The following is a 24,028-nucleotide window of genomic DNA, read 5'->3' as shown; positions in this document are numbered from 1 at the left end:
TGTACGGCAGGACCAAATCAGAGAGATAGGTAGGAGCAAGCCCATGTAATGCTTTGTAGGTTAGCAGTAAAACCTTGAAATCAGCCCTTGCATTGACAGGAAGCCAGTGTAGGGAGGCTAGCACTGGAGTAATATGATCACATATTTTGGTTCTAGTCAGGATTCTAGCAGCCGTATTTAGCACTAACTGTTTATTTAGTGCTTTATCTGGGTAGCTGGAAAGTAGAGCATTGCAGTAGTCTAACCTAGAAGTGAAAAAAGCATGGATTCATTTTTCTGCATCATTTTTGGACAGAAGGTTTCTGATTTTTGCAATGTTACGTAGATGGAAAAAGCTGTCCTTGAAACAGTCTTGATATGTTCTTCAAAAGAGAGATCAGGGTCCAGAGTAACGCCGAGGTCCTTCACAGTTTTATTTGAGACGACTGTACAAGCATTAAGCTTAATTGCCAGATTCAACAGAAGATCTCTTTGTTTCTTGGGACCTAGAACAAGCATCTCTGTTTTGTCCGAGTTTAAAAGTAGAAAGTTTGCAGCCATCCACTTCCTTATGTCTGAAACACATGCTTCTAGCGAGGGCAATTTTGGGGCTTCACCATGTTTCATTGAAATGTACAGCTGTGTGTCATCTGCATCGCAGTGAAAGGTAACATTATGTTTTCGAATGACATCCCCAAGAGGTAAAATATATAGTGAAAACAATAGTGGTCCTAAAACGGAACCTTGAGGAACACCGAAATTTACAGTTGATTTGTCAGAGGACAAACCATTCACAGAGACAAACTGATATCTTTCCGACAGATAAGATCTAAACCAGGCCAGAACTTGTCCGTGTAGACCAATTTGGGTTTCCAATCTCTCCAAAAGAATGTGGTGATCGATGGTATCAAAAGCAGCACTAAGGTCTAGGAGCGCGAGGACAGATGCAGAGCCTCGGTCTGATGCCATTAAAAGGTCATTTACCACCTACACTATTGCAGTCTCAGTGCTATGATGGGGTCTAAAACCAGACTGAAGCATTTCGTATACATTGTTTGTCTTCAGAAAGGCAGTGAGTTGCTGCCTTTTCTAAAAAATTTGAGAGGAATGGAAGATTCGATATAGGCCGATAATTTTTTATATTTTCTGGGTCAAGGTTTGGCTTTTTCAAGAGAGGCTTTATTACTGCCACTTTTAGTGAGGTTGGTACACATCCGGTGGATAGAGAGCCATTTATTATGTTCAACATAGGAGGGCCAAGCACAGAAAGCAGCTCTTTCAGTAGTTTAGTTGGAATAGGGTCCAGTATGCAGCTTGAAGGTTTAGAGGCCATGATTATTTTCATCATTGTGTCAAGAGATATAGTACTAAAACACTTGAGTGTCTCCCTTGATCCTAGGTCATGGCAGAGTTGTGCAGACTCAGGACAACTGAGCTTTGATGGAATACGCAGATTTAAAGATCAGTCGGTAATTTGCTTTCTAATAATCATGATCTTTTCCTCAAAGAAGTTCATGAATTTATTACTGCTGAAGTGAAAGCCATCCTCTCTTGGGGAATGCTGCTTTTTAGTTAGCTTTGCGACAGTATCAAAAAGGAATTTCGGATTGTTCTTATTTTCCTCAATTAAGTTGGAAAATAGGATGATCGAGCAGCAGTAAGGGCTCTTCGATACTGCAAGGTACTGTCTTTCCAAGCCAGTCGGAAGACTTCCAGTTTGGTGTGGCGCCATTTCCATTCCAAATTTCTGGAAGCTTGCTTCAGAGCTTGGGTATTTTCTATATACCAGGGAGCTAGTTTCTTATGAGAAATGTTTTTAATTTTTAGGGGTGCAACTGCATCTAGGGTATTGCGCAAGGTTAAATTGAGTTCCTCAGTTAGGTGGTTAACTGATTTGTGTCCTCTGGCGTCCTTGGGTAGACAGAGGGAGTCTGGAAGGACATCAAGGAATCTTTGTGTTGTCTGTGAATTTATAGCACAACTTTTGATGTTCCTTGGTTGGGATCTGAGCAGATTATTTGTTGCAATTGCAAACGTAATAAAATGGTGGTCCGGTAGTCCAGGATTATGAGGAAAAACATTAAGATCCACAACTTTTATTCCATGGGACAAAACTAGTTCCAGAGTATGACTGTGACCGTGAGTAGGTCCAGAGACATGTTGGACAAAACCCACTGAGTCGATGATGGCTCCGAAAGCCTTTTGGAGTGGGTCTGTGGACTTTTCCATGTGAATATTAAAGTCACCAAAAATTAGAATATTATCTGCTATGACTACAAGGTCCGATAGGAATTCAGGGAACTCAATGAGGAACGCTGTATATGGCCCTGGAGGCCTGTAAACAGTAGCTATAAAAAGTGATTGAGTAGACTGCTTAGATTTAATGACTAGAAGCTCAAAAGACAAAAACGTCATTTTTTTTGTAAATTGAAATTTGCTATCCTACATGTTAGCAACACCTCCGCCTTTGCGGGATGCACGGGGGATATGGTCACTAGTGTAGCCAGGAGGTGAGGCCTCATTTAAAACAGTAAATTCATCAGGCTTAAGCCATGTTTCAGTCAGGCCAATCACATCAAGTTTATGATCAGTGATTAGTTCATTTACTATAACTGCCTTTGAAGTGAGGGATCTAACATTAAGTAGCCCTATTTTGAGATGTGAGGTACATCTTTCAATAATGACAGGAATGGAGGAGGTCTTTATCCGAGTGAGATTGCTAAGGCGAACACCGCCATGTTCAGTTTTGCCCAACCTAGGTCAAGGCACAGACACGGTCTCAATGGGGATAGCTGAGCTGACTACACTGACTGTGCTAGTGGCAGACTCCACTAAGCTGGCTAACAGCCTGCTGCCTGGCCTGCACCCTATTTCATTGTGGAGCTAGAGAAGTTAGAGCCCTGTCTATGTTGGTAGATAAGATGAGAGCTCCCCTCCAGCTAGGATGGAGTCCGTCACTCCTCAGCAAGTCAGGCTTGGTCCTGTTTGTGGGTGAGTCCCAGAAAGAGGGCCAATTATCTACAAATTCTATCTTTTGGGAGGGGCAGAAAACAGTTTTCAACCAGCGATTGAGTTGTTAGACTCTGCTGTAGAGCTCATCACTCCCCCTAACTGGAAGGGGGCAGAGACAATTACTCGATGCCGACACATCTTTCTAGCTGATTTACACGCTGAAGCTATGTTGCGCTTGGTGACCTCTGACTGTTTCATCCTAACATCGTTGGTGCCGACGTGGAAAACAGTCGGTTGCCCTGCCCCCCGGTAAACAGTGTATGATTGCTGGATGATTCGTTTTAAGTCTAATACTGCGGGTAATGGAGTCGCCAATGACTAGAGTTTTCAATTTGTCAGAGCTAATGGTGGGAAGCTTCGGCGTCTCAGACCCCGTAACGGGAGGAGTAGAGACAAGAGAAGGCTCGGCCTCTGACTCCGACTCGTTGCTTAATGGGGAAAAGCGGTTGAAAGTTTCTGTCGGCTGAATGAGCGACACCGGTTGAGCATTCCTACAGCATTTCCCTCCAGAAACCGTGAGAAAGTTGTCCGGCTGTGGGGACCATGCGAGGGGATTTATACTAACGTTACTATCTGTACTTACTGGTGGCACAGACGCTGTTTCATCCTTTCTTACACTGAAATGACCTTTGCCTAACGATTGCGTCTGAAGCTGGGCTAGTTGCACAGCTATCCTCGCCGTAAGGTGATCGTTCTCCTGTATATTATGAGTACAACGACTGCAATTAGAAGGCATCATGTTAATGTTACTACCTAGCTTCAGCTGTTGGAGGTCCTGACGAACCAGATAAAGTGTCCGGAGTGAAAAAGTTTAATGAAAAAAAAAGTTGAGGGAAAAAACAAAAATATAAACGGTAATTAAAAAGTAAAAAACGTAAAGTTGTCAGGTAGCAAAGTAAGTTTGGCAACAAAACGCACAGTGACACGTAAACAAGTCTGCAAGTTGTGACCGGAAATGGCGTCAAAATCACAGGACACGTTGGAATGCTCATCTTTAGCACACTTTGCCAACCCAGATGTCTTAGCCGTTTCTGAATCCTGGCTTAGGAAAACCACCAAAACCCCTGAAATCTTCATTGCTAACTATAACGTTTTCCGCCAAGATAGAACTGCCAAAGGGGGCGGTGTTGCAATCTACTGCAAAGATAGCCTGCAGAGTTCTGTATTACTATCTAAGTCTGTACCCATAAAATTTGAGCTTCTACTTCTAAAAATTCACCTTTCCAGAAACAAGTCTCTCACTGTTGCCGCTTGCTATAGACCTCCCTCTGCCCCCAGCTGTGCCCTCGATACCATATGTGAACTGATTGCCCCCCATCTTCTGAGCTCGTGCTACTAGGTGACCTAAACTGGGACATGCTTAACACCCCGGCCATCCTACACACTAAGCTTGATGCCCTCAATCTCACAGAAATTATCAATGAACCTACCAGGTACAACCCCAAATCAGTAAACACGGGCACCCTCATAGATGTCATCCTAACTAATTTGCCCTCCAAATACACCTCTGCTGTTTTCAATCAAGATCTCAGCAATCACTGCCTCATTGCCTGCATCCGTAATGGGTCTGCGACCAAACGACCACCCCTCATCACTGTCAAACGCTCCCTGAAACACTTCTGCGAGCAGGCCATTCTAATCGACCTGGCCGGGGTATCCTGGAATGATATTGACCTCATCCCGTCAGTAGATGATGCCTGGCTATTCTTTAAAAGTGCCTTCCTCACCATCTTAAATAAGCATGCCTCTCTCAAAACATGTAGAACTAGGAATAGATATAGTCCTTGGTTCACGCCAGACCTGTCTGCCCTTAACCAGCACAAAAACATCCGGTGGCGTTCTGCATTAGCATCGAATAGCCCCGTGATATGCAACTTTTCAGGGAAGTTAGGAACAAATATACACAGGCAGTTAGAAAAGCTAAGGCTAGCTTTTTCAAGCAGAAATTTAATAATTTCTAATATAATTGAGAATTTCAATAAGCATTTCCCTACGGCTGGACATGCTTTCCACATGGCTACCCCTACCCCGGGCAACTGCCCGGCACCCTCCACAGCAACCCGCCAAAGCCCCCACCATTTCTCCTTTACCCAAATCCAGATAGCTGATGTTCTGAAAGAGCTGCAAAATCTGGACCCCGACAAATCAGCCGGGCGAGACAATCTGGACCCTCTCTTTCTAAAATTATCTGCCGAAATTGTTGCCACCCCTATTACTAGCCTGTTCAACCTCTCTTTCGTATCTGAGATTCCCAAAGATTGGAAAGCTGCCGCGGTCATCCCCCTCTTCAAATGGGGTGGCACTCTAGACCCAAACTGCTACAGACCTATATCTATCCTACCCTCTTTCTAAGGTCTTCAAAAGCCAAGTTAACAAACAGATTACTGACCATTTCGAATCCCACCATACCTTCTCTGCTATGCGATCTGGTTTCAGAGCTGGTCATGGGTGCACCTCAGCCACGCTCAAGGTTCTAAACGACATCATAACCGCCATCGATAAGAGACAACACTGTGCAGCCATATTCATTGATCTGGCCAAGGCTTTCGACTCTGTCAATCACAACATTCTTATCGGCAGACTCGACAGCCTTGGTTTCTCAAATGATTGCCTCGCCTGGTTTACCAACTACTTCTCTGATAGAGTTCAGTGTGTCAAATCGGAGGGCCTGTTGTCCGGACCTCTGACAGTCTCTATGGGTGTGCCACAGGGTTCAATTCTCGGGCCGACTCTTTTCTGTATACATCAATGATGTTGCTCTTGCTGCTGGTGATTCTCTGATCCACCTCTACGCAGACGACACCATTCTGTATACTTCTGGCCCCTCCTTGGACACTGTGTTATGCCATACAACTCTCCTTCCGTGGCCTCCAACTGCTCTTCAACGCAAGTCAACCTAAATGCATGCTTTTCAATCGATCACTGCCCGCACCTGCTTGCCCGTCCAGCATCACTACTCTGAACGGCTCTGACTTAGAATACGTGGACAACTCCAAATACCTGGGTGTCTGGTTAGACTGTAAACTCTCCTTCCAGACTCACATTAAGCATCTCCAATCCAAAATTAAATCTAGAATCGGCTTCCTATATCGCAACAAAGCATCCTTCACTCATGCTGCCAAACATACCCTCGTAAAACTGACCATCCTACCGATCTTCGACTTCGGTGACGTCATCTATAAAATAGCCTCCAACACTCTACTCAACAAACTGGATGCAGTCTATCACAGTGCCATCTGGCTACAGGTTATCTTTAAGTCTCTGCTAGGTAAACCCCGCCTTATCTCAGCTCACTGGTCACCATAGCAGCACCCACTCGTAGCACGCGCTCCAGCAGGTATATCTCAGTGGTCACCCCCAAAGCCAATTCCTCCTTTGGTCGTCTTTCCTTCCAGTTCTCTGCTGCCCATGACTGGAACGAAGTGCAAAAATCTCTGAAGCTGGAGACTCACATCTCCCTCACTAGCTTTAAGCACCAGCTGTCAGAGCAGTATACAGATCACTGCACCTGTACATAGCCTATCTGTAAACAGCCCATCTATCTACCTACCTCATCCCCATACTGGTATTTATTTATTTATTTTGCTCCTTTGCACCCCAGTATCTCTACCTTCACATTCATCTTCTGCCGATCTACCACTACAGTGTTTAATTGCTATATTGTAATTACTTCGCCACCATGGCCTATTTATTTCCTTAACTTACCTCATTTGCACTCACTGTATATAGACTTTTTCTTTTCTTTTGTTCTACTGTATTATTGACTGTATGTTTTGTTTATTCCATGTGTAACTCTGTGTTGTTGTATGTGTCGAATAGCTACGCTTTATCTTGGCCAGGTCGCAGTTGCAAATGAGAACTTGTTCTCAAATAGCCTACCTGGTTAAATAAAGGTGGAATAAAATAAATAAAAATAAAATTAAATACATTTCAAATGTCATAATATCTCGCTCTCTCTCTCTCTCTCTCTCTCTCTCTCTCTCTCTCTCTCTCTCTCTCTCTCTCTCTCTCTCTCATCTGAGATTCATTCTCTTTCACTCCCTCCATCCTTGTTGTCTGTTAATGATACACAGATTGTCCTCTGCCTTTCTTTCCCTCGCTTTTCCTAATTGAGATCCACTGATTGACAGATTGTGTTGACTCTCCCCTCACTCACTCAATTTTTTTCAATTCAAGGGCTTTATTGGTATGGGAAACATGTGTTAACATTGCCAAAGCAAGTGAGGTAGATAATATATAAAGTGAATATATAAAGTGAAAAACAATAAAAATTAACAGTAAACATTACACATACAGAAGTTTCAAAACAATAAAGATATTACAAATGTCATATTATATATATACAGTGTTTTAACAATGTACAAATGGTTAAAGGACACAAGATAAAATAAATAAGCATAAATATGGGTTGTATTTACAATGGTGTTTGTTCTTCACTGGTTGCCCTTTTCTCGTGGCAACAGGTCACAAATCTTGCTGCTGTGATGGCACACTGTGGAATTTCACCCAGTAGATATGGGAGTTTTTCAAAATTGGATTTGTTTTCGAATTCTTTGTGGATCTGTGTAATCTGAGAGAAATATGTCTCTCTAATATGGTCATACATTGGGCAGGAGGTTAGGAAGTGCAGCTCAGTTTCCACCTCATTTTGTGGGCAGTGAGCACATAGCCTGTCTTCTCTTGAGAGCCATGTCTGCCTACGGCGGCCTTTCTCAATAGCAAGGCTATGCTCACTGAGTCTGTACATAGTCACTCACTCACTCACTCACTCACTCTCTTTCTTTCTCGCACTCTCCCTCTCTCTCTCTCTCTCTCTCTCAGGGTGCGGGCTGTACAGCTCTGGTGGTTGCCGTGGTAGCAAGGAAGCTGGAGTTGACCAAGGCAGAGAAACACGTCCACAACTTCATGATGGACACACAACTCACCAAGAGGGTATGTGTGTGTTTATGTGAGTGTGTGTCTGCATGTGTTTGTGTGTGTATGTATGTGTGTGTGTTTGTATGCTGTTGGCCTCTGATCTGGTTCTCTGCAGCACGCAAACTCTGATTGGCCCTCAGATGCACACGCGGCACTCTGCGATGAAGTAACGCTGTTCCCCCAAGAGAGAGTGTTGTGTTGCCAGTATGGAAAGCACTGGGCAGGGGGACATATCTTTCTCTCCCTTACCGTCCTCTTTCTCTCTATCTCCCCCTTCTACATCTTTCTTTACCCCATCTGTATTTCTCACCCACCTTCTCTTTGCCCCTGGGCCATTCTCTCCCCCCTCCCTCCCTCCTTCCATCCATGCACTGGTCCTTCTCAATTTGTCATGCAGTTTAAAGATCCAAGTTTCAAAAATAGCCCCCACTATGAAATATGTAGGGTACATTATGTCTCTGTGTATCTGGCAGGCGAGAGGAGAGCAGAGCAGAGAGAGGTGATCAATAATTTTAGCTTAGATAAAGTATCGACTCAGCGAAGGGAAAGAAGGACTCAGCTCCTCTCTGGGAAGGGGAAGCTCTGACCAGACCACAGCGAAGGGAAAGAAGGACTCAGCTCTCAGCTCCTCTCTGGGAAGGGGAAGCTCTGACCAGACCACAGCGAAGGGAAAGAAGGACTCAGCTCTCAGCTCCTCTCTGGGAAGGGGAAGCTCTGACCAGACCACAGCGAAGGGAAAGAAGGACTCAACTCTCAGCTCCTCTCTGGGAAGGGGAAGCTCTGACCAGACCACAGCGAAGGGAAAGAAGGACTCAACTCTCAGCTCCTCTCTGGGAAGGGGAAGCTCTGACCAGACCACAGCGAAGGGAAAGAAGGACTCAGCTCTCAGCTCCTCTCTGGGAAGGGGAAGCTCTGACCAGACCACAGCGAAGGGAAAGAAGGACTCAACTCTCAGCTCCTCTCTGGGAAGGGGAAGCTCTGACCAGACCACAGCGAAGGGAAAGAAGGACTCAACTCCTCTCTGGGAAGGGGAAGCTCTGACCAGACCACAGCGAAGGGAAAGAAGGACTCAGCTCCTCTCTGGGAAGGGGAAGCTCTGACCAGACCACAGCGAAGGGAAAGAAGGACTCAACTCTCAGCTCCTCTCTGGGAAGGGGAAGCTCTGACCAGACCACAGCGAAGGGAAAGAAGGACTCAACTCCTCTCTGGGAAGGGGAAGCTCTGACCAGACCACAGCGAAGGGAAAGAAGGACTCAACTCTCAGCTCCTCTCTGGGAAGGGGAAGCTCTGACCAGACCACAGCGAAGGGAAAGAAGGACTCAACTCCTCTCTGGGAAGGGGAAGCTCTGACCAGACCACAGCGAAGGGAAAGAAGGACTCAACTCCTCTCTGGGAAGGGGAAGCTCTGACCAGACCACAGCGAAGGGAAAGAAGGACTCAACTCCTCTCTGGGAAGGGGAAGCTCTGACCAGACCACAGCGAAGGGAAAGAAGGACTCAACTCTCAGCTCCTCTCTGGGAAGGGGAAGCTCTGACCAGACCACAGCGAAGGGAAAGAAGGACTCAACTCTCAGCTCCTCTCTGGGAAGGGGAAGCTCTGACCAGACCACAGCGAAGGGAAAGAAGGACTCAACTCTCAGCTCCTCTCTGGGAAGGGGAAGCTCGGACCAGACCACAGCGAAGGGAAAGAAGGACTCAGCTCTCAGCTCCTCTCTGGGAAGGGGAAGCTCTGACCAGACCACAGCGAAGGGAAAGAAGGACTCAACTCTCAGCTCCTCTCTGGGAAGGGGAAGCTCTGACCAGACCACAGCGAAGGGAAAGAAGGACCCAACTCTCAGCTCCTCTCTGGGAAGGGGAAGCTCTGACCAGACCACAGCCGAAAACAGAGGAGCCACTTGGTCTCTTTAGGAAGTTTCACACACTCCGATGGGTTTGGCTTTTCTCACACAGGGGCATGCTCACTGGTACAGGCGAATGCACAAACACAAGCCTGCACATGCTCTGAGGCATGCACCCTGCCTGCAGTCTGGCACACACACAGTTACAAAGAACTGGGATTTTAGGGTCGAAAACATACTCTAGAATATTTGTAAAATGGCTGCAAAATGATCTCAGGGCTATAGTTGAGCGTAGTTTTCTTAGAGCGGTTTTATATTGGACATTTTCCAGAACATTGTATTGAAGGTTGCTACTGTGGATACACCGCCTGGGAACTTCAAGGACATTTTCTCTCTTATTCATCATTGACCTTTATGGCTTAGATAAATATTTGGCCACTGTTTTTAATGTTAGGATGTAACCTTCTGAAAACCTTCAGGGATCTCTTTCTATTGGTCAGAAAACATCCTCTGTCTCCCATAGTAACTTGGTCGATTAATGACATTCACTGGTTAAACCACGTGTCAAACTCATTCTACGGAGGGCCGAGTGTCTCTCCGTTGTACTTGATTGGTGAATTAAGATCACTGATTAGTAAGGAACTCCCAGCACCTGGTTGTCTTGGTCTTAATTCAATGAATAAAATTAAAACCTGCAGACTCTAGGCCCTCCATGGAATGAGTTTGACACCTCTGAGTTATACCCTAAGCCAATGAGTTTGAGGTGGATGCCCAATGTATTTTATTCACTGACCTGATGGCTATCTATTGGTTTAGTGTTTAGTGTTTGATCCCAACAAAACCCAAACGCACACTCTATCTCTCTCACACACACACACCTCCCACAGGCCTTTAACTTGAGAAGGAGAGGTTTCTTCTGCATCCTAGGTGACATTAATGAGAAGCTCCAAGTGAAGATGACAAGGTCTTGTACGTCTCTTTCTCTTGCTCCTCTCTCTCTCTCTCTCTCTCTCTCTCTCCTCTCTCTCTTTCTATCTCTCGCTCCTCTCTCTCTTTCTACCTCCCGCGCCCTCTCTCTTTCTCTTTCACTCTCCATTTACCTCCCTCTTTCCTCTCTCCTCTCTCTCTCTCTCTCTCCTTCTTTCTCTCTTGTCCTCACTCTTGTCCTTAACTCTCTCTCTCTCCTTTCTTATTCAGCCTTGACTCTCTCTCTCTCTCTTCTTATTCAGCCTTAACTCTCTCTCTCTCCTTTCTTATTCAACCTTGACTCTCTCTCTCTCCTTTCTTATTCAACCTTGACTCTCTCTCTCTCCTTTCTTATTCAGCCTTAACTCTCTCTCTCCTTTCTTATTCAGCCTTAACTCTCTCTTTCTCTCTCTCTCATTTCTTATTCAGCCCTGAACTCTCTCTCTCCTTTCTTATTCAGCCTTAACTCTCTCTCTCTCCTTTCTTATTCAGCCTTGACTCTCTCTTTATCTCTCTCTCCTTTCTTATTCAGCCTTAACTCTCTCTCTCTCCTTTCTTATTCAGCCCTGAACTCTCTCTTTCTCTCTCTCTCATTTCTTATTCAGCCCTGAACTCTCTCTCTCCTTTCTTATTCAGCCTTAACTCTCTCTCTCTCCTTTCTTATTCAGCCTTGACTCTCTCTTTATCTCTCTCTCCTTTCTTATTCAGCCTTGACTCTCTCTCTCTCCTTATTTATTCAGCCCTGAACTCTCTCTTTCTCTCTCTCTCATTTCTTATTCAGCCCTGAACTCTCTCTCCTTTCTTATTCAGCCTTAACTCTCTCTCTCTCTCTCTCTCTCCTTTCTTATTCAGCATTGACTCTCTCTCTCTCTTCTTATTCAGCCTTAACTCTCTCTCTCTCCTTTCTTATTCAACCTTGACTCTCTCTCTCTCCTTTCTTATTCAGCCTTAACTCTCTCTCTCTCTTCTTATTCAGCCTTGACTCTCTCTCTCTCTCTCTCTTCTTATTCAGCCTTAACTCTCTCTCTCTCCTTTCTTATTCAACCTTGACTCTCTCTCTCTCCTTTCTTATTCAGCCTTAACTCTCTCTCTCCTTTCTTATTCAGCCTTAACTCTCTCTCTCTCCTTTCTTATTCAGCCCTGAACTCTCTCTTTCTCTCTCTCTCATTTCTTATTCAGCCCTGAACTCTCTCTCTCCTTTCTTATTCAGCCTTAACTCTCTCTCTCTCCTTTCTTATTCAGCCTTGACTCTCTCTTTATCTCTCTCTCCTTTCTTATTCAGCCTTGACTCTCTCTTTATCTCTCTCTCCTTTCTTATTCAGCCTTGACTCTCTCTCTCTCCTTTCTTATTCAGCCCTGAACTCTCTCTTTCTCTCTCTCTCATTTCTTATTCAGCCCTGAACTCTCTCTCTCCTTTCTTATTCATCCTTAACTCTCTCTCTCTCTCTCTCTCTCCTTTCTTATTCAGCATTGACTCTCTCTCTCTCTTCTTATTCAGCCTTGACTCTCTCTCTCTCTCTTCTTATTCAGCCTTAACTCTCTCTCTCTCCTTTCTTATTCAACCTTGACTCTCTCTCTCTCCTTTCTTATTCAGCCTTAACTCTCTCTCTCTTCTTATTCAGCCTTGACTCTCTCTCTCTCTCTCTCTTCTTATTCAGCCTTAACTCTCTCTCTCTCCTTTCTTATTCAACCTTGACTCTCTCTCTCTCCTTTCTTATTCAGCCTTAACTCTCTCCCTCTCTCTTCTTATTCAGCCTTAACTCTCTCTCTCTCTCTCCTTTCTTATTCAGCCTTGACTCTCTCTCTCTCTCTCTCTCCTTTCTTATTCAGCCTTGACTCTCTCTCTCTCTCTTATTATTCAGCCTTGACTCTCTCTCTCTCTCTCTCTCCTTTCTTATTCAGCCTTGACTCTCTCTCTCTCTCTCCTTTCTTATTCAGCCTTAACTCTCTCTCTCTTCTTATTCAGACTTAACTCTCTCTCTCTCCTTTCTTATTCAGCCTTGACTCTCTCTCTCTCTCTTCTTATTCAACCTTAACTCTCTCTCTCTCCTTTCTTATTCAACCTTGACTCTCTCTCTCTCTCTTCTTATTCAGCCTTAACTCTCTCTCTCTCTCTCCTTTCTTATTCAGCATTGACTCTCTCTCTCTTCTTATTCAGACTTAACTCTCTCTCTCTCCTTTCTTATTCAGCCTTGACTCTCTCTCTCTCTCTTCTTATTCAACCTTAACTCTCTCTCTCTCCTTTCTTATTCAACCTTGACTCTCTCTCTCTCCTTTCTTATTCAACCTTGACTCTCTCTCTCTCCTTTCTTATTCAGCCTTAACTCTCTCTCTCCTTTCTTATTCAGCCTTGACTCTCTCTCTCTCTCTCATTTCTTATTCAGCCTTGACTCTCTCTCTCTCTCTTATTATTCAGCCTTGACTCTCTCTCTCTCTCTCTCTCCTTTCTTATTCAGCCTTGACTCTCTCTCTCTCTTCTTATTCAGCCTTAACTCTCTCTCTCCTTTCTTATTCAACCTTAACTCTCTCCCTCTCCTTTCTTATTCAGCCTTAACTCTCTCTCTCTCTCTCTCCTTTCTTATTCAACCTTGACTCTCTCTCTCTCTCTCTCTCCTTTCTTATTCAGCCTTAACTCTCTCTCTCTCTCTCTCCTTTCTTATTCAACCTTGACTCTCTCTCTCTCTCTCTCCTTTCTTATTCAACCTTGACTCTCTCTCTCTCTCTCTCTCCTTTCTTATTCAACCTTGACTCTCTCTCTCTCCTTTCTTATTCAGCCTTAACTCTCTCTCTCCTTTCTTATTCAGCCTTGACTCTCTCTCTCTCTCTCATTTCTTATTCAGCCTTGACTCTCTCTCTCTCTCTTATTATTCAGCCTTGACTCTCTCTCTCTCTCTCTCTCCTTTCTTATTCAGCCTTGACTCTCTCTCTCTCTCTTCTTATTCAGCCTTAACTCTCTCTCTCCTTTCTTATTCAACCTTAACTCTCTCCCTCTCCTTTCTTATTCAGCCTTGACTCTCTCTCTCTCTCTTCTTATTCAGCCTTGACTCTCTCTCTCTCCTTTCTTATTCAGCCTTAACTCTCTCCCTCTCCTTTCTTATTCAGCCCTTAACTCTCTCTCTCCTTTCTTATTCAGCCTTAACTCTCTCCCTCTCCTTTCTTATTCAGCCTTAACTCTCTCTCTCTCTCTCTCCTTTCTTATTCAGCATTGACTCTCTCTCTCTCTTCTTATTCAGCCTTAACTCTCTCTCTCTCCTTTCTTATTCAGCCTTGACTCTCTCTCTCTCCTTTCTTATTCAGCCCTGAACTCTCTCTTTCTCTCTCATTTCTTATTCAGCCCTGAACTCTCTCTCCTTTCTTATTCAGCCTTAACTCTCTCTCTCTCTCTCCTTTCTTATTCAGCCTTAACTCTCTCTCTCTCCTTTCTTATTCAGCCCTGAACTCTCTCTTTCTCTCTCTCTCATTTCTTATTCAGCCCTGAACTCTCTCTCTCCTTTCTTATTCAGCATTGACTCCCTCTCTCTCTTCTTATTCAGCCTTAACTCTCTCCCTCTCCTTTCTTATTCAGCCTTGACTCTCTCTTTATCTCTCTCTCCTTTCTTATTCAGCCTTGACTCTCTCTCTCTCCTTTCTTATTCAGCCCTGAACTCTCTCTTTCTCTCTCTCTCATTTCTTATTCAGCCCTGAACTCTCTCTCTCCTTTCTTATTCATCCTTAACTCTCTCTCTCTCTCTCTCCTTTCTTATTCAGCATTGACTCTCTCTCTCTCTTCTTATTCAGCCTTAACTCTCTCTCTCTCCTTTCTTATTCAGCCTTGACTCTCTCTCTCTCTCTCTCTCTTCTTATTCAGCCTTAACTCTCTCTCTCTCCTTTCTTATTCAACCTTGACTCTCTCTCTCTCCTTTCTTATTCAGCCTTAACTCTCTCTCTCCTTTCTTATTCATCCTTAACTCTCTCTCTCTCTCTCTCCTTTCTTATTCAGCATTGACTCTCTCTCTCTCTTCTTATTCAGCCTTAACTCTCTCTCTCTCCTTTCTTATTCAGCCTTGACTCTCTCTCTCTCTCTCTCTTCTTATTCAGCCTTAACTCTCTCTCTCTCCTTTCTTATTCAGCCTTGACTCTCTCTCTCTCTCTCTTCTTATTCAGCCTTAACTCTCTCTCTCTCCTTTCTTATTCAACCTTGACTCTCTCTCTCTCCTTTCTTATTCAGCCTTAACTCTCTCTCTCTCTCTTCTTATTCAGCCTTGACTCTCTCTCTCTCTCTTCTTATTCAGCCTTAACTCTCTCTCTCTCCTTTCTTATTCAACCTTGACTCTCTCCCTCTCCTTTCTTATTCAGCCTTAACTCTCTCCCTCTCTCTTCTTATTCAGCCTTAACTCTCTCTCTCTCTCTCTCATTTCTTATTCAGCCTTGACTCTCTCTCTCTCTCTCATTTCTTATTCAGCCTTGACTCTCTCTCTCTTATTATTCAGCCTTGACTCTCTCTCTCTCTCTCCTTTCTTATTCAGCCTTAACTCTCTCTCTCTCTCCTTTCTTATTCAACCTTGACTCTCTCTCTCTCTTCTTATTCAGCCTTAACTCTCTCTCTCTCCTTTCTTATTCAACCTTGACTCTCTCTCTCTTCTTTCTTATTCAACCTTGACTCTCTCTCTCTTCTTTCTTATTCAGCCTTAACTCTCTCTCTCTCCTTTCTTATTCAGCCTTGACTCTCTCTCTCTCTCTTATTATTCAGCCTTGACTCTCTCTCTCTCTCCTTTCTTATTCAGCCTTGACTCTCTCTCTCTCTCTTCTTATTCAGCCTTAACTCTCTCTCTCTCTCTCTTCTTTCTTATTCAGCCTTAACCTGTTGCGACGAGCAATCCCGTATCCGGGAGCGTAATTATAGCCTCAAGCTCATTACCATAACGCAACGTTAACTATTCATGAAAATCGCAAATGAAACACAATAAATATATTGGCTCACAAGCTTAGCCTTTTGTTAACAACACTGTCATCTCAGATTTTCAAAAAATGCTTTTCAACCATAGCTACACAAGCATTTGTGTAAGAGTATTGATAGCTAGCATAGCATTAAGCCTAGCATTCAGCAGGCAACATTTTCACAAAAACAAGAAAAGCATTCAAATAAAATCATTTACCTTTGAAGAACTTCGGATGTTTTCAATGAGGAGACACTCAGTTAGATAGCAAATGTTCAGTTTTTCCAAAAATATGATTTGTGTAGGAGAAATCGCTCCGTTTTGTTCATCACGTTTGGCTAAGAAAAAACCCGGTATCCGTGAGTGTAATTATAGCCTCAAGCTCATTACCATAACGCAACGTTAACTATTCATGAAAATCGCAACTGAAATGAAATAAATATATTGGCTCACAAGCTTAGCCTTTACAAGCTTAGCTTTACAAGCTCACAAGCTTAGCAAACTTTTTTCCAAATTAACTCCATAATAACGACAGAAACATGGCAAACGTTGTTTAGAATCAATCCTCAAGGTGTTTTTCACATATCTATTTGATGATAAATCACTCGTTGCAGTTTGGTTTCTCCTCTCTTCAAAATGGAAAAATGCACGCACCTGGAGATTACGCAATAGTTTCGATGGAGGACACCGAGCGGACACCTGGTAAATGTGGTCTCTTATGGTCAATTTTCCAATGATATGCCTACAAATACGTCACAATGCTGCAAACACCTTGGGGAAACGACAGAAAGTGCAGGCTCATTCCTTGCGCATTCACAGCCATATAAGGAGACATTGGAACACAACGCCTCCAAAATCTGGCTCACTTCCTGTATGAAATTTCATCTTGGTTTTGGCTGTAGCATTAGTTCTGGGGCACTCACAGACAATATCTTTGCAGTTTTGGAAACGTCAGAGTGTTTTCTTTCCAAAGCTGTCAATTGTATGCATAGTCGAGCATCTTTACGTGACAAAATACTTGTTTAAAACGGGAACGTTTTTCATCCAAAAATGAAATACTGCCCCCAGAGTTTCAAGAGGTTAACTCTCTCTCTCTCTCTCTCCTTTCTTATTCAGCCTTGACTCTCTCTCTCTCCTTTCTTATTCAGCCTTAACTCTTAATTCTTATTCACTCTGAGACTCAATTTGGTGTTTGTCCCATTTTGTGAAGTCTTGGTTGGTGAGGGACCCCAGACCTCACAACCATAAAGGGCAATGGACTCTATGACTGATTCAAGTATTTTTAGCCAAATCCTAATTGGTATTTTGAAATGTATGGTCCTTTTGATGGCATAGAATGCCCTTCTTGCCTTGTCTCTCAGATCGTTCACAGCTTTGTGGAAGTTACCTGTGGCACTGATGTTTAGGCCAAGGTATGTATAGTTTTTTGTGTGCTCTAGGGCAACAGTGTCTCGATGAAATTTGTATTTGTGGTCCTGGTGACTGGACCTTTTTTGGAACCATTACTTTGGTCTTACTGAGATTTACTGTCAGGGCCCAGGTCTGACAGAATCTGTGCATAAGATCTAGGTGCTGCTGTAGGCCCTCCTTGGTTGGTGACAGAAGCACCAGATCATCAGCAAACAGCAGACATTTGACTTCGGATTCTAGTAGGGTGAGGCCGGGTGCTGCAGACTTTTCTAGTGCCCGCACCAATTCGTTTATATATATATATGTTGAAGAGGGTGGGGCTTAAGCTGCATCCCTGTCTCACCCCACGACCCTGTGTGAAGAAATGTGTGTTTTTTGCCAATTTTAACCGCACACTTGTTGTTTGTGTACATGGATTTTATAATGTCGTATGTTTTACCCCCAACACCACTTTCCATCAATTTGTATAGTAGACCCTCATGCCAAATTGAGTCAAAGGCTTTTTTTAAATCAACAAAGCATGAGAAGACTTTGCCTTTGTTTTGGTTTGTTTGGTTATCAATTAGGGTGTGCAGGGTGAATACATGGTCTGTTGTACGATAATTTGGTAAAAAGCCAATTTGACATGTGCTCAGTACATTGTTTTCATTGAGGAAATATACTTTCCCTTCGCTGTGGTCTGGTGAGAGCTTCCCCTTCCGAGAGAGGAGCTGAGAGTTGAGTCCTTCTTTCCCTTCGCTGTGGTCTGCTCCGGGTAGCCTAGTGGTTAGAGCGTTGGACTAGTAACCAGAAGGTTGCAAGTTCAAACCCCCGAGCTGACAAGGTACAAATCTGTCGTTCTGCCCCTGAACAGGCAGTTAACCCACTGTTCCTAGGCCGTCATTGAAAATCAGAATTTGTTCTTAACTGACTTGCCTAGTTAAATAAAGGTAAAATAAATATTCCACGGTAGTTATTGGGGTCAAATTTGTCTCCACTTTTGTGGATTGGGGTGATCAGTCCTTGGTTCCAAAAAGGAGTTTTAGTATAGCCAATTGGAATTTGTTGTCTGTATATTTGATCATTTCATTGAGGATACCTTCCAGACCACAGGCCTTTTTGGGTTGTAGGGTTTTTATTTTGTCCTGTAACTCATTCAATGTAATTGGAGAATCCAGTGGGTTCTGGAAGTCTTTAATAGTTGATTCTAAGATCTGTATTTGGTCATGTATATGTTTTTGCTCTATATTCTTTGTTATAGAGCTAAAAAGATTGGAGAAGTGGTTTACCCATACATTTCCATTTTGGATAGATAATTCTTCATGTTGTTGACTCTCTCTCTCTCCTTTCCTATTCAGCCTTGACTCTCTCTCACTCTCCTTTCTTATTCAGCCTTAACTCTCTCTCTCTCCTTTCTTATTCTGCCCTTAACTCTCTCTCACTCTCCTTTCTTATTCAGCCCCAAACTCTCTCTCTCTCCTTTCTTTTTCAGCCCTGAACTCTCTCTCTCCTTTCTTATTTAGCCTTGACTCTCTCTCTCCTTTCTTATTCAGCCCTTAACTCTCTCTCACTCTCCTTTCTTATTCAGCCCCAAACTCTCTCTCTCCTTTCTTATTCAGCCCTTAACTCTCTCTCTCCTTTCTTATTCAGCCCTGAACTCTCTCTCTCCTTTCTTATTTAGCCTTGACTCTCTCTCTCCTTTCTTATTCAGCCCTTAACTCTCTCTCACTCTCCTTTCTTATTCAGCCCCAAACTCTCTCTCTCCTTTCTTATTCAGCCCTTAACTCTCTCTCTCCTTTCTTATTCAGCCCTTGACTCTCTCTCTCCTTTCTTATTCAGCCCTTAACTCTCGCTCTCTCCTTTCTTATTCAGCCCTTAACACTCTCTCTCCTTTCTTATTCAGCCCTTAACTCTCTCTCTCTCCTTTCTTATTCAGCCTTGACTCTCTCTCCTTTCTTATTCAGCCTTTACCAGATGATAACGCCCACACAGAGGGTTCCCTTCCTCACACTCACTCCTCTTCTCTCTCTCTCTTTCCCTTTTTCATGGCTCTCTTACTCCATATCTCCATATCTCTCCAGTGATTGGGTTAATTCTAATTGAAGTCAGTCAATTCAGAAAGTAAACTGAAATAAAAAAATTCAAATCACTTCCTGAATTGAGGGACTTTAATTCAAATTGACCCCAACCCTGCTGATGTCATTGCTAAATGATCTCCCTCTCTCCCTGTGTGTGTGAGAGAGAGAGAGAGAGAGAGAGAGAGAGAGAGAGAGAGAGAGAGAGAGAGAGAGAGAGAGAGAGAGAGACGTGTCTCCTTCCTTTGTCACCTTTGACATGAGCTAAAGGTCACAAATAAACACGTTCGCCAGTGACACCCAGCGTTGAAGGAGAGGTAGGTGGGAGGTCGTTGCCAGGGTAATTGGAAGTTTGTTGATGTTACGTGTTCTCCAAGAAAACACCATTCTAATGCCTTGTCCTCATTGCTAATTATACACATTACACACATTAGATATGAATTACACTGTAAGCAGAAACTACATTTTACCATGGGGACACAGAGTAATCATATAAAGCTGTAGAAACCATGTTCTTGAAGTTGGTAATTGCCATTGACAATCCACAAACACACATGACAATCATTACCATTGTCAGGTAGAGTAGGCCAGAAGGCTAAACTGGAAAACCTAACCTTTATCAAAATAAAAAGATGGCGGAGCCGCAAATGTTCATGTGTGCTTCTGGGTGTTTATTTACAAAGTGTTCCGGAACAGAAACAACAGTCCTGCCATCAAACATATACCATACGGGACAGCTAAACACAATGCTGCCCCATTCACAGCTCAATCCAAAATGCCTCTCCATGAACTGAAAGAGAGGCTCCTTTTGTAGGGGTAGCCCCTGCCCTCAGAACAATTAACACTAATTAATTAAGCAATTACCTATTCAAACCTACATTTACATTTAACTAAACATACTAAAGTATATACATTGCAACACGTTTATGAAACAATATCCCAATATAACATTTACAAAATTACATCACTACTGACATAGTGTCTTTCAATATGTTCATTTACATTAATGAGCCATTCGGGACAGGCACTACAAAGTCAGCCCAATTCCCTTAGCTCGGGTCCTTATCCAGCATACCCGGAAGCTACAGAGATTGAGAGAGAGGAACAGAACAAACAAACAACGCGCTAATCCATAACAACGATAAGTAAAATACATATTGCTTATATTAAATATGAACACTTGTCTATTTCTTTATACTATAACTGGTTACTGACGTAAGTGCGAAATGTATTTACTAAGATAGTGAAGTTAATTTGTGTGTCGGCCCACATTGTTAATTTATCTGATAACGGAGCAGGGAAGAGTGAAGAATGTGTGCGTGCGTTAAAGAACCAAATGCTGCCCGCGGCCAGTGACGGACGTCTACGTCACAACCATTATTCATGATAATAATTGATCATTTCCAGTTAAAAAATAAACAAAAAATCATTGATAATAATATCACCAAGATTCCAGCTCATCCCTCTGGTCCTCCTCTCTGGTCCTTGACCTGTCAGGACAGTACATGTTATCCTGTAATCCCACATTAAGCGTTACCACACAGTTAATCCGATTAGTGGCCAGATGTTGGACTGTTTTGCTGGAGTTATTAGGTTTTGGGCTCTAGACTGTGAAACTGTTTATATTGAGAGGATGCCCTCCTCCCGCCCTGAGGTACATTCCAATGCTCACAGTGGAGGAGTGGACTTAGTGATGTCATGTCCTTAACCATCACTGTCTCCCCCTCATATGTAGTGGTCACTCACAATTCCCAGCAACCTTCCCCCCTCATGGTTCACTCCCCTTCAAACACCTGTTGATATGATAATAACATGAATATATAGTATATAATAATATGATAATAACATGGATATGTAGTATATAATAATATGATAATAACATGGATATGTAGTATATAATAATATGATAATAACATGGATATGTAGTATGTAATAATATGATAATAACATGGACATGTAGTATATAATATGATAATAACATGGATATGTAGTATATAATACTATGATAATAACATGGATATGTAGTATATAATAATATGATAATAACATGGACATGTAGTATATAATATGATAATAACATGGATATGTAGTATATAATAATATGATAATAACATGGATATGTAGTATGTAATAATATGATAATAACATGGATATGTACTATATAATAATATGATAATAACATGAATGTGTAGTATATAATATGATAATAACATGGATATGTAGTATATAATATGATAATAACATGGACATGTAGTATATAATAATATGATAATAATATGGATATGTAGTAAGTAATATGATAATAACATGGATATGTAGTATATAATAATATGATAATAACATGGACATGTAGTATATTATAATATGATAATAATATGGATATGTAGTAAGTAATAATATGATAATAACATGGATATGTAGTATATAATAATATGATAATAACATGGATATGTAGTTATCACAATATGATAATAACATGGACATGTAGTATATAATAATATGATAATAACATGAATATGTAGTATATAATATGATAATAACATGGATATGTAGTATGTAATAATATGATAATAACATGGACATGTAGTATGTAATAATATGATAATAACATGGATATGTAGTATATAATAATATGATAATAACATGGATATGTAGTATATCATAATATGATAATAACATGGACATGTAGTATATAATATGATAATAACATGGATATGTAGTATATAATATGATAATAACATGGACATGTAGTATATAATAATATGATAATAACATGGACATGTAGTATATAATAATATGATAATAACATGGATATGTAGTATATAATAATATGATAATAACATGGACATGTAGTATATAATAATATGATAATAACATGGACATGTAGTATATAATAAAATGATAATAACATGGACATGTAGTTTATAATAATATGATAATAACATGGACATGTAGTATATATAATAATATAATATCATGGTTAGTTAGTATATATGTGGCCCATGCGGGAATCAAACCTCTAACTCTGAGGTTGCTAGCACCATGCACTAACAGGTGGAGCCGGCAGAACCACCACCATTGTTCTCCATATTGCGTTTGCATTTGGTCACAGTGAGTTTGCTGTGTTAAGGAAGGATCCAGAATAGAAACAAAGCTGACTCCAGGTATGAGGTCAGGCCATGATAACCATATGGCACCAACATGGCTGGCCAGTGCCCAGGTAGGGGGAAGCCATACGGCACCAACATGGCTTCCCTGTGCCAAGGTACAGATGTAGGATCTTAATTTGAACCAGTATGCTACAGCAGGAAAATAATTCTGCAGCAACAGGACATGTGAATTATTATGTGGATGGACATTTGTGTAGGGGTTGATACATTTTTCATAAGCCAAAATCAAGTCTGACATTTCAAATACACTACAAGTTCTCCTGCAGCAGTGTGATCAAATTAAGATCCTACATCTGTAGGGGAAAGCCATTGTCTGTGCCCAAAAATGTTTGTACCGTGTATGGTGCTGCTACCATGTTGTGTTGCTACCATGTTGTGTTGTCATGTGTTGCTGCCTTGCTATGTTGTTGTCTTAGGTCTTTCTTTATGTAGTGTTGTCTCTCTTGTGGTGATTTGTGTTTTGTCCTATATTTATATTGTAATTATATTATTTTTTAAATCCCAGGCCCCCGTCCCCATATGAGACCTTTTGGTAGGTGGTCATTGTAAATGAGAATTTGTTCTTAATTGACTTGACTAGTTAAATAAAGGTTCAATTAATAAATATAAAAAATAAATGGCAGGAACATGGCTGGCTGGGAAGGAGATGCCCATATGGCCCTAATAGGGATACCAGATTGAGTAGGGAGAAAACCTAACAATGGGATTTCCTGAGGTCAAACGTTATCTTCCTTTCCTAAACTATCTCTGATCTGAATTAATATTATGTTAATTAATATGTGTTCATTATCAACACTGAAAACAGCAGGACATGTGAATGGATGACAGTTATTGAAGATGTCTAACCTCTTGCAGTCTCTATTCCCCACAGTCTGTTGTACTGATCCTGTTATAAGCTTTAGGAGAAGTCTATCTGCAGACCTCCTCCCAAATAAATAGGAAGGTGGAGCTCGTCTTGGTCCTGAAAGTACCGCAGTAAAACGGAGCAGACATAGACTGCCATCTTTTATCACTATCATCTTAACCATGAGACGAATCCGCTGACAGATGACATTTGACCTGCCAATCTACTAAGGGTTCTATGGATACTAGATGTTTATTTAACCTGCTCTCCAATAACCTGTCCTGTCTGTCAGTATTCTAGAGGAACTTCAGTTCACTAAAACATGACCTGTAGGATTTAACCATTGGATGCCACTTCAAACAACTGTTATGCTACAACCAATAAGAACCCATAACCCAAGATGTTGACACACACAAATAGGTTATGACAAGGTGGGTAACAGCACCCATATGTGACTAACAAGGATGATCGTGTTGTAACTATGTGACTAACAAGGATGATAGCGTTGTAACTATGTGACTAACAAGGATGATAGCATTGTAACTATGTGACTAACAAGGATGATAGCGTTGTAACTATGTGACTATCAAGGATGATCGCGTTGTAACTATGTGACTAACAAGGATGATAGTGTTGTAACTATGTGACTAACAAGGATGATAGCATTGTAACTATGTGACTAACAAGGATGATAGCGTTGTAACTATGTGACTAACAAGGATGATAGTGTTGTAACTATGTGACTAACAAGGATGATAGTGTTGTAACTATGTGACTAACAAGGATGATAGTGTTGTAACTATGTGACTAACGAGGATGATAGCGTTGTAATTATGTGTAACAAGGATGATAGTGTTGTAACTATGTGACTAACAAGGATGATTGCATTGTAACTATGTGACTAACAAGGACGATAGTGTTGT

At 42.0% G+C, this 24,028-nt stretch overlaps 1 long non-coding RNA gene and 1 pseudogene across 1 annotated transcript; both read left to right on the top strand.

Annotated features, from left to right (window-relative positions):
• The window catches only part of LOC135520706 (small conductance calcium-activated potassium channel protein 2-like), a 130,764-nt pseudogene that overhangs the window by 93,734 nt on the left and 13,002 nt on the right, over nucleotides 1-24,028 (top strand).
• On the top strand, nucleotides 20,166-23,536 carry LOC135520707 (uncharacterized). Its single transcript, XR_010452431.1, has 2 exons — nucleotides 20,166-20,236; nucleotides 23,398-23,536. It is a non-coding gene; the product is annotated as an uncharacterized LOC135520707 (long non-coding RNA).

The sequence above is a fragment of the Oncorhynchus masou genome, chromosome 29, assembly GCF_036934945.1.
Source record: "Oncorhynchus masou masou isolate Uvic2021 chromosome 29, UVic_Omas_1.1, whole genome shotgun sequence".
Classification (NCBI taxonomy): Eukaryota; Metazoa; Chordata; class Actinopteri; order Salmoniformes; family Salmonidae; genus Oncorhynchus; species Oncorhynchus masou.
Note: the sequence above shows the minus strand (reverse complement) of the source record. Positions and strands in the feature narration are given on the sequence as shown.